At 46.6% G+C, this 10,489-nt stretch overlaps 1 pseudogene; it reads right to left on the bottom strand.

The window, feature by feature from the left end:
- Nucleotides 1-10,044, bottom strand: part of LOC101585113 — a 17,484-nt pseudogene extending 7,440 nt beyond the window's left edge.
- Between the last annotated feature and the right edge of the window lie 445 nt (nt 10,045-10,489).

Here is a 10,489-nt window from a genome sequence, read left to right on the forward strand (position 1 = left end):
TAAAATTTTGTAAATAAATAAATAAATCTTAAGTTAAAATATGAAAAAAAAACAAAAATAAAATAAAATGTCATGGCAGGGTGCCATGCCGACCCGCCCCCGGGGCGCAGGCAGTTGAGACTGGGCTAGAGGCTCGTGCCTGTAACCCCAGCACTCAAGAGGCTGAAAACAGAAGAATCACTGAGTCTGATCTACGTAGTGAGATCCGGTAGACCCTGTCCTAAATACAGAACAAAACAAAACAAAACAAAAGAGTTATATTTTTGTTTATTTCTTAGAAAGAGAAAATAAGGTACTCTTTTTTTTTTAGCTGTAATATTTTAATTTACAATTTTTTTAAAAAAAGGTATTTTCTTTCTCTGCAGAGGACTCACTCTGTAGTGCAGGCTGGCTTTGAACTCACCAGGCTGACCCCTTCAGCTTGTCATCCTTCCACCTCAGCCCCCCTAGAGCTGGGATGACAGGCCTGTGCCATCATGCCTGGCTAAAGAATCTACATGTTTTACTTTTTTCTCCTTTTTCTCTTCTTTCTTCACATCACTCTTCTCCTTCTCTTTCTCCTCTTTGTCATCTTTCTCCTCTCTTGGTCATCTTTCCTATCCTTTTTGCTCTCTTCTTTCTCCTGCCCCTCTTTCTTCTCTGCATCCCGGTTGGCAATCTTGTTGTTGATGAGGTTGTGTGCAGGGCGACCACGGAGCGTATCATTGAGGCCAAGTACACCACCACCATTTGGTCATTGGTCTTCAGGTAGAAGGCCTTGACAAACTCTTGCAGGCTGACATTGGGCAGCAGGTTGAAGATGTCCTGCAGCTGGTAGATGATCTGGTGGTTGATGGGCAGCTTGCCCATGGCTACTTTCTCCAGGTAGCTCCGGATATCCAGCAGCTTGGAGTTCAGTCCCTTCAGACCGTGGACTGGTTTGTGATCCTCTGGGACAGAGTGCCCACTGTAGTGTCTTTGATGTCTTGCAACAAGTGCTCCATGCCAACCTCCTCAGCCTCCTCTGCTCCAATCTCGCTGGTCACGTGTTCAAATGTTTTCAAGGTTGGAGTCCCATCATCGTGCGTGAACTTCCTCCACAGAGATGTACTCTTCTGTGGGCAGCTCCAGGTTCCTGGGCTTCATGTCAATGATGACCAGCATTGAGTTTGGGCAGTATCTTTTCATGAGCTCATTCATGGTGATGTCATCCTTATATAATTTAGGGCCTGTGTGGTACCACCCAACTATTCTTTCTCTGGCATTGACTCAGAAAGTAAGGAACGCTTAAGGGCAGGTATAACTCATGGGAATCCTCACACATTCAGTAGTTGGCCCCTACCAGGTGATACTGTTTACACAGAATTTGGCCCACACAGGTTCCAGTTGGAAGACTTGAAACCAATTTAGGAGAAGCAGTGACCGTCATGTTTCTGGTGGAACCTCTCAAAGCAAGAACTAGGTCCACAGGGCTGTGTTCTCCTGCAAGGTCGGATGTCCCCGGGCCCTGTCAGTTGCCTGGGCTGACGCTGTTGCTTAGGTTCTGTTCTCCACTAGGACATAAGCCCGAAGGCATTGCCTGATGCATCTGCAGTTATCCTCAGTACACAGAGTAGTGCATAAGGGCGGGTCGACCAAAGGAACAAACAGACAGATGGAATTGTGCCAGATGAAGGGTCACTTGGTACCAGTCCTGACAGCTGGTGTCAGTGTCACGTACCAAAGATTCAGAGAAAGGCAGAATATGGGTCTTATCCTTGAAATGGCACCATGTGAACTGGGAAAGAGGAGGCAGAGACGGACACGTGAACACGTACTGCAGAACAGGTAAGCGCTGCAGAGGTTCTTAGTGGGGAGGCAGGTGTCATGTGCTCCGGACAGCTGGGAGGCTGTCAGGGAGGGCCAATCAGGGCTTTCTACTGTCCAGTGCTTCCCCATGTCTCTGTCCAGGGACAAATAGGCCCAAGGGGCCAGCCTGGTCAGAGGGACTACTTTGTGCTCTGACACAAAGGGCCACCAGAATCCAAGGCATGTCATTTCAAAGCAGTACAGAGCCACTGACTCCTTCCTGCCTTGCTCATCTCTGAAGCCTGAAACCTAGAATCCTAATTCCCATGACCAGGCTCTGAGGGCAAAGTAGAATTCAGCAGTGCAGGGAGCTCAGTAAATGCGGCAGTCTCTGACGCAGCACAGCAGGCAGGTCTTTGCCACAGGGCCCAGGACCCACACCGACTCCAGGAAGCACCCCAGGAGTAAAATCCTCCGTCCTTCATGCAGTCCAGCTGACACCTGAAACAAACCACCACAGAGACTAGTCCGTGTGTAAATAGAGTTGACTCCATCAGGCCACATAAAACCAACTTTCAAGAAAGAAAAGTTTCTGGGAAGCTGTAAATTGGACAGTTCTCACAGCTCATTTAAGATTCACACAGGCAGATACTCTCTACCGGGGAGAACAAGTGGCCACTCTGTGACCCCTTCAGCAGAGGATAAAGCCTTCCCCAGAGTGAAAGATGCTCCAGACCTGCCCAGAACAAGCCTTGGGAAGCAAGGCCCAGGAAACCAAGCGCCTCATGTGTGGGGCAAGTAAAGTTTAAAACCTTTCAAGACTATTAATAACAATAGCATGAAATTTGCAAGGTACAGCATCCAATAACAAGCAGGAATATGGGACCCAAAGCCAGAGGAGACTCAGTCCTCAGAAATGACAAATAGGGTTGAAATAGGAAATACTTTAAATGCTTATTTGCATATCATGAACACACACAAATTTTTATTTATTTGTTTGCTTGTTTGTTTGTTTAACAGTGCTGGAGATTGAACCCAGAGCCTTCCACCTGAGCCACATCCCTAGCTCCACTCTCTTTTGGGGACAGTGTCTCAGTAAGCTGACAACTTGTGATCCGCCTGCCTCACCCTACCAGAGTGATGGGATTACAGGCAGGAAAAACCACAACACCAAGCCCCGTAAGAACTTTTAAAAATAAAATAAAATAAAAAGAGAAACTGAAAAGGAAAAGGAAAAGATTAAAACAATGTATAAAATGAAAGATGCATATGAAATTAATGGAAGATTAAACACGGCAGAAGAAAACACACTAGTGAACTTAAAGCCATAACAAATACCACCTCTCCAAAAATAATAAGGTGAGGAAAAACAACCCTAAAGGCAATGATCAAGATATCAAGCACTTTGCTAAAGTTTATATCTAGATGTCCTCTCAAAACTGCACGCACTTGGGGATAGGGCTTTTGCGGAGGTAGCTAAATCTAGAGTTTGTGATTGGTTCAAGGTCTAATGCTGGGACTGAGGGCGTAAGTGCTACACCCACCCTAGGGCAGGTATCATGAAAATAATATGATGAAAATTATTGGAAATGAGGGTAACACATGTGATTGGAATCACATTCAGAAATGAGGAAGAAGGGACACACACACACGTGTGTGCACGTGCACAAAAAAAAAAAAGCCAAAACTTTTCCAAATTTGAAGAGACGATAAACTCAGATCCATAAAGAACATGAAAATCTAAGCAAGAGAAACACAGGGGAAAAGAGCAGACTCCCACACCACACTCAAAAGATGAGCTTGGTTTGTGACCCCATGCTCCTGCAAGCATGTGGAGTCCACCAAGGCCCGGGTACCAATGGAAATTGGCACTCTTTGTCCCCATAGGTTACAAGCTCTGACCTCATTTGGGAAATCAAACTGGTTAACCCTGGAATTGCAGTGCGGGCTGGGCCCATGAGCCCAGGCGCTCTCAGACTACTGACAGTGCTAGGAACCAGCTGCAGGATTCCTCCTGAGGTCCCAGCCTTCAGAGTCCCTAGAAGTGGCCCCTCCCTCTCACATGCTAACTATGCCTTTGCCACATCCTCAGTAGGGACCAGCTGTTTCTCAGCAGTTCACCCTAAAGCAGAAGTTGCAATGGCCAACAACTGTAGGGCCTACTCTGTTCCTCCAAGCTCCCTGTCACCGCACTGGGCTATCTTTAGCCTAAAGCTACCTCCCTAGTTTTGTACTTTGTCTTCTAGTGCTAAGGAGAGTTGCAGAGATGTGAATTCTTCCTCAAGACATCCCTGTTCTCTGCCCTCAGCTTGACAGCATGGGCCGTGAGGTGCCCTAGACCAGCGTCCATCAGACCACTACACTCACAACACCCCTGCACCGGAAGTGCATAACCCACCCAGGAAAGTCACTGCCTCAAAATGCAGCAAGCACGCATTTCTGATTCTTTTCTTTGTTTCTCAAAAAGCAACCTAAGATCACTAGAACACACATCGTTAATATTTTGCTGCAGCCCATAGCGACAACTCCAAATAGCTCAGCATCTGTGAGCCACAATTTATCATCCACATTTGCTGTGTTCAGTTATTCATAACCTGCAACAGCATATCTCCAAAGAGGCCAGTGAACCCAAAAGACATCTCACAGAAAGTGGAAGACCAGAAAAGAACCCAAGTGTTGCAATGAAGGCTTAGAAAGGATAGAGAAGAGGGGTGAAGAAGCAATCAGACAATTCCATAGGAGGGGTTGCAACTGGACAGACAACAAAATTTCAGGGAAGAGATCCCCTCTCCTCCCCACAGTTCTGATCTTGCCAGCCTTGCTGGCACATTCTCCTTGGGGGAGGGGCAGCCATTTTTATTCCTAGCACAAATATCACCACTGTGTCATTTTTTTCTAGCCATTTTGGGGAAAGAATTCAGTCAACATTTCTATAAATATTTATCAACCATCTATGGCATTGTTCCAAGCACTGTGTGTGACCCAAAAGATTAATAGATACAGCTCTACTCCTGCACTATGGAGAGTCAGGCAACCCTGAAAGACAGAGTGAACAATGTGAACTTGGATGAGGGAGGTACTGGTCCAACACTGGGGGGGCACCTGATGGCTTCATGAAGAGTGAGTGCTTCATGAGCCTGACAGGTGACAGATCTTCAGCTGGGTGAGGTCAGGTAGCTCACTGGAAAAGACCAGCAGAAACCTAAAGGCCTGGAGACAAATTTTTACTTGTTCCCACTTTGGATTTTAATATACCCAGGAGATTGAATTGATCAAATTTTCTCATCAAGATTTTCTGTGCAAAGCCCAGAGTGAACTGTTCATTAAAGTATTTTTATATTAGGAAAACATCAGAAGCAACATAAATGTTAAACAACAGGGAAGAAATTAAGCAAACACAACAATCTATGCTTCTGGCAGGAAATAAATAACGTCAAAAGTAATAGAGTTCATTTCATTTGTTCATTCAGCAAATCTTTGTTGAGCCCAGCACTCAGTGCAGCAGTGAATAAAATTAGCGAGGTCTGGGGAGAGAAACAATCACCAAAATGTAACAGACTCTTATGGTATCAGGGCTAGCTCTACACAATGAACAAATCATGTTTAGTGCCAAGGGAAAGCAAGGGCAAAGGTCTTAAAGCCAGGTTATGCCTTAAAGAACCACAGCAAGCAAGAGAAGGCAGGTAGAGGTGAGGCTGAGGCTGACAGTCAGCAACCAAAGGACCTTGAAAGGACTTAACTCATTCTCCATGCCCAAAGAAGACAGGGACTCACTCTGTAGTTCTGGCTGGTCTTGAGCTCACTATGCATCCTAGGCTGGCCTGAAACTCACCAGGATCTTCCTGCCTCAGCCTCCCAAGTATTGGGGTTAACAGGTGTGCACCACCACACCTAAGAACTTGTATAGTTTTGAGTAAGAATATGACATATTTTTAAGTTTTTAAAGATCCTTCAAGGTGATTTTACTACAGGAGATGAGAATAGAAGGAGGACAGAGGAGAGTTTCATTCATTGTTCTAGGTACAAGCCAGGAAGCAGGTAGACTGATAGGACTGATCAGATTAAACACATGATTTAATGATTGAATCTGAAGTATTTACAGCTGGAATAATTTAGTTATTACTCACTAGATGATAAATACACATGGCTCAGAGTCAGAATGATACAGCAAAGACACACTTAGAGGACTTCCAGTGGTGTCCCCGTTCCTCCTGATTTTCTCAATTTCAGTTGAGCTTTCTGGGACCCTGCCAGAGTCAAAAGGGAAGAAGAAAGTGCACACCATGACCCCATGGACTCAGCCTGACATGTGGGCATGGGAGTTGACAACTATTTGCGGAGGAAGAAGAAATGGGGAAGGTCCAATCCAGCATGAAACAAAGAGCTGTTTCTGACATGTTAAGTGACACACATGGAGATGCCAGGCAGCCTTTGGAGACACACAACTGACCCTCTGAGAGAAATATGGAAGTAGACATTTGGAAGAGGCCAATTCATAGGAGTATTTACAGCTCTGTGATCAGATAAGATGACCCAGGGTTGAATTATCTGCAGAAGAGGTGCAGGGCCTGAGACTTGGATGAGGGCCATGAGCACCAGACATAGAAGCAGCTCTCACAGCCAACCCGCAGCTCCCTTGGAGGCCTCCTGAAGTGTCGGCCATGGTCTAGCACAGTCCATCCCTTTTCTTCATGGTGGGAGCACTCAGTTGAACTGAAGCTGCAAGAAAGGCCAGGGAGGAAGAGAAAGAGCTGGGCTGGTCACTGGGACTTGCTTCCAGGACTTCTCCCTCCTTCCTGCCCTGCCCCATCTCCAGTCTTGGGGACTGCACCTTTTGTGACCTACACACAACTGTCATGGTGCAAAAGGAGTGATGGATGGCTTGGCCAACCACAAAGGCTCTTTGAGACATCAGACACCCCAAAAGTGGGGCTTGTGACAGAATAGACAATGCCTGGCCATAGTGGGATCTTAGTGAGCAGCTGAGAATGAGAGGAAGAGGAGAGATGGGAAGGGAAGAAAGGACATGAGGGGGGAGGATCTAAGCAATGGCAGGCTTGGCATTGATTTCTTAGTAAAAGACCATGAGACCTGCAGTATGGAGAGTTCACCAGCCAGCCCCACAGCCTGCTTCACTAGCGCAGCCTCTTTCCTCCAATCCAGAGTCAAGTGTTTCCAGCATAGGTTCCACAGCAAAATCCACATTCCAGCACATGGCTCATGGTATTGTGAATTGATACATTCAATGAGAAAAGCAATGCATCCACATGAGTCTAAAGTCCATAAAAGTAAGCATATTTTTCAATAAAATAATGGAAATTTGTAGCCTAAAAAATGATGCCTCGTGTTTTAGAAGCTATTCATGCAAATATTGAGACACCTGGGTCTCTGATAACCCCTTAGCTGCTGTTATTTTAACCACAACTCTCACATCCAGAGCAAGTCACTAAATTGAATGTCCCCGCCCACCACATCACCACATCTACATCTGAAGTCCTCTTCTCAGTGCCCAGGAGCATGATTGCTAGTGGCAGTGCTCAGGAATCAGAAGATGTGTGTTGTAGTCCCTGGTTCTGCTCCTTCTCAGTTTACTTGAGTTTCCCTGTATCTGTGTCTTCATCAGTAAAAATGAGGCACTTCTTACCATCTGTGGAATCTCCCTGTAATTCATTTTTCTTCATTGCAATATTAAGAATTATATCAAATTGAAAAGATATGAATGAATATCCTTTAAAAAAGAAAGACTACACCCTTCTCATTATTCAGATTCCTCTGGAATAAGCAGTATTGCAGATGGATTCAATGGAATTTTTTCTGATCATTGTTACAGTGTCTGTTGTATGAGACAGCCAGACTTAAAATATTTTGATAATAAAGGTATCTAATATTTTCCAAAATATTTTTCTAGCTGGGGAGGTAGCTTGAAGGCATAAGCACCTGCCTGGAAAGCACAGGCTCCTGAGTCCAATCCCTCATATATATAGATATAGATAAAGATATAGATATATGGATACAGATATAGATATTCTCCCTTAAGTTCTTTTTATTGAGGAGAGAACAGAGGAGAAGAGAAAGTAAAAAAGAATTAAGGTGTGTTATACACATGTACCAACTCTTCATGATGAATGTAACCTTTTTACATTGTAAACATGTACTAATAAATTTTTTCATTCAAAATAATTTTAGAAAACAAGTCCTCTTTTCAACTCAAAAGAGGCTCCTGGCCTCCTTTGGAGGCTTCAGCGAGGCTGCACAGCCTCACTGTGACCCACACTGTCATGCCCTCTGTGTGCCGTTGGCCTGGTGGCTACAGGTCCACCTGTTATAGAAGTTGTGTGTGCTGTGCGTCATGAAGCCTGATATGCACCACCTGAAGCCAAGCATGCTTTCTCCTTTTATTTGTTCACCACAAAAATGTCCTCGAGGGTACTTGGCCCCAAACCAATGTCAGGCCAGTCCACAGGATCCCCTTGGGTTCCAGAAAGCATGGAAGAATGAACCCTAACACTGTAATTAGACCTGTTTGTCCCCCATTGTCTATACCTCCACACTGCTCTTGGCTGGCAAAGAAAGACTGGGGAGTTGAGAGAGCTTTCTGGAAGATTCTGCATGCTGTGTGAATGAGATGGTTTCAGAGTGGCTGGGGGATCCCCGTATCCAGTGACAAGAGCAGGCCATGCCCAGAAGGTAGGGGTGGAGGATGGGAGCCACGGGCAGGTGGGGAAGTGGGAAGCTCAGTGCATCCAAGGGAGGCGTGGAACAGGAAAAGAACTCTGCAGCCATGCCCTGCCAGGAATGCTTCTGCAGAGGCAGCCGGGACACAGACATCCAGAGAGGGGTTAGGCTAAGGGCAGAAAGAAGGTAACTAGCTACCTGCAGCCCTGGAGGCAGGGCAACAGCACTCCCCTTGATGATGTGAGGGCATTTTTCTTCCACAAGGAAAAAAGCAAAGGCACAGTGATACCTCAATTCATGAACTTAATTCGTGATTTTGGAAAACATGGCCATGTTTGGATTGGTGTGGGAAAGATGGCAGTACTCATGTCTGTCACCTGAAGCAGAGTTTGCAAACCACAACAAAGTTATGCCAAATGCTTCTGTTTACAAACCAAATTGTTTGCAAACAAAAGCATTCATGAACCAAGGCACCACTCTGTATTTCCTAGAGGGAAGAATCAATCCCTACCTGATCTGACCAGTGCCATATAACACCAATATCATGTACACCTCTTCAGAGGGGCTATCCACTCTGTTACACGCAAACAGCCTAACAGACTCCATCCAGGGGTGCTCCTCCTTGGCAGAGCAGAGCCACCACTGTCACTACCACAGTTCCCTGTGTAGGTAAATCCCCTCAACAGCTAACACTGCCATCATGGCCTGTTACTGTCACTTGAGCAGCTGCAAGCTTGTCACCAAGAGCAATGGAAGCTGCACTCCAGCGCTGCTCATTCCTGTGACACAAGTGTGTATTTTGTGATCTGCTACTCTTTGGGATGCTTGGCTCTTGTTTTCAGTCCCAAATGGGAAGAACACATGGAAGATGGAGCTGCCACTGTGCAGGCCCAGAGTGCCCACTGCTGCTTCCTCCTGGCTTGCCCTTCTGCAGGCGTCCTCCTGACCTATTCCTGCTCCTCTTTCCCTCCAGAGGAGGAGAGTGATTCAGAGTTTTTTGGGTCTGCCTGTCCTTCAGTCTCAGGGAAGGGCCAGCTCATCCCTGCAACCAACCAGAGGAGGAGATGGGCCCACAGAAGAGGCAGTTGGGGTTCCCAGGGTTGGCAAAGGTCCAAGCCCTGCTCACATGCAAGGGCACGTTCAGCAGTGCGGAAACCTGAGGATGACAAATGTATGAGTCCACTTCAAGAACTCCAAAATGTCACACACTGGCAAATTTTACAAAACATATGAACATATCGCTAGGGCCTTTCCCAGGCCAAGGTGAGGCCTGAAGCTTGGAGCAAAACGGGCTCTCCCATAGCACTGGGCCTTCACCCAAGCATGGAAGTAAAGGAGTTTTGGAGCAGGGACAAGACTGCATCTGCCAGTCATCACTGGACAGAGGCCTTTCCCTCACTTGCCCATGCTCAGTACCCTCGCGTCCTGCCCAGGCGAGCTCCCTGAACTGTCTGTCCCTGGTGTGTGAGCTGTATGAGTCCTTCTCGCGGCATGCATGACAGTGCACCAGAACCTGGATGGACTTTGACTCACCTGGTATTGTTCAAGCGCAGCCACTCTCCTGACAGCATCTGTGCTGCCCCGGCTTGCAAGGTCTTCCATGTCCACCGGGAGCCAAAGTCCTTTGGGATCAAGCCAAGTCTTCTCCTTCCAGAGGTTTCCGCTAACGTGCTGCTTGGAAGTCTTGGTTTCCATGCATCTTGGGCATGTCTGTCATTCTCTGCTTCACCATTGTTTATGTCACCTCTGCCTCCCATCGTGGCCTCAGTCAGACGACACCCCTTGCTGTGCACCTATTCTGCACCAAAGGCTACTGGGGCTTTGGACGCTGTCCCCCTTGTGTCAGAAGGGATGCAGGCTAGAGCTGTTTGCGTACTCCTTGCCTCTCAGCATGGACTTAGGCCAGCAGGGCTGAGGCTGAGGTGGGATAGAGAGCTGGCAGTGAATGGGAACCAGAACGCATTCTGCACTCACTACTGACTACATCGTACTCCTGCGCATACACATTCTCCCTGTTATGATTTTAATCTCAGCTGCTCTTTGTTAT

This window comes from Octodon degus, unplaced genomic scaffold, assembly GCF_000260255.1.
Source record: "Octodon degus isolate 3935 unplaced genomic scaffold, OctDeg1.0 scaffold00127, whole genome shotgun sequence".
NCBI classification, from domain to species: Eukaryota; Metazoa; Chordata; class Mammalia; order Rodentia; family Octodontidae; genus Octodon; species Octodon degus.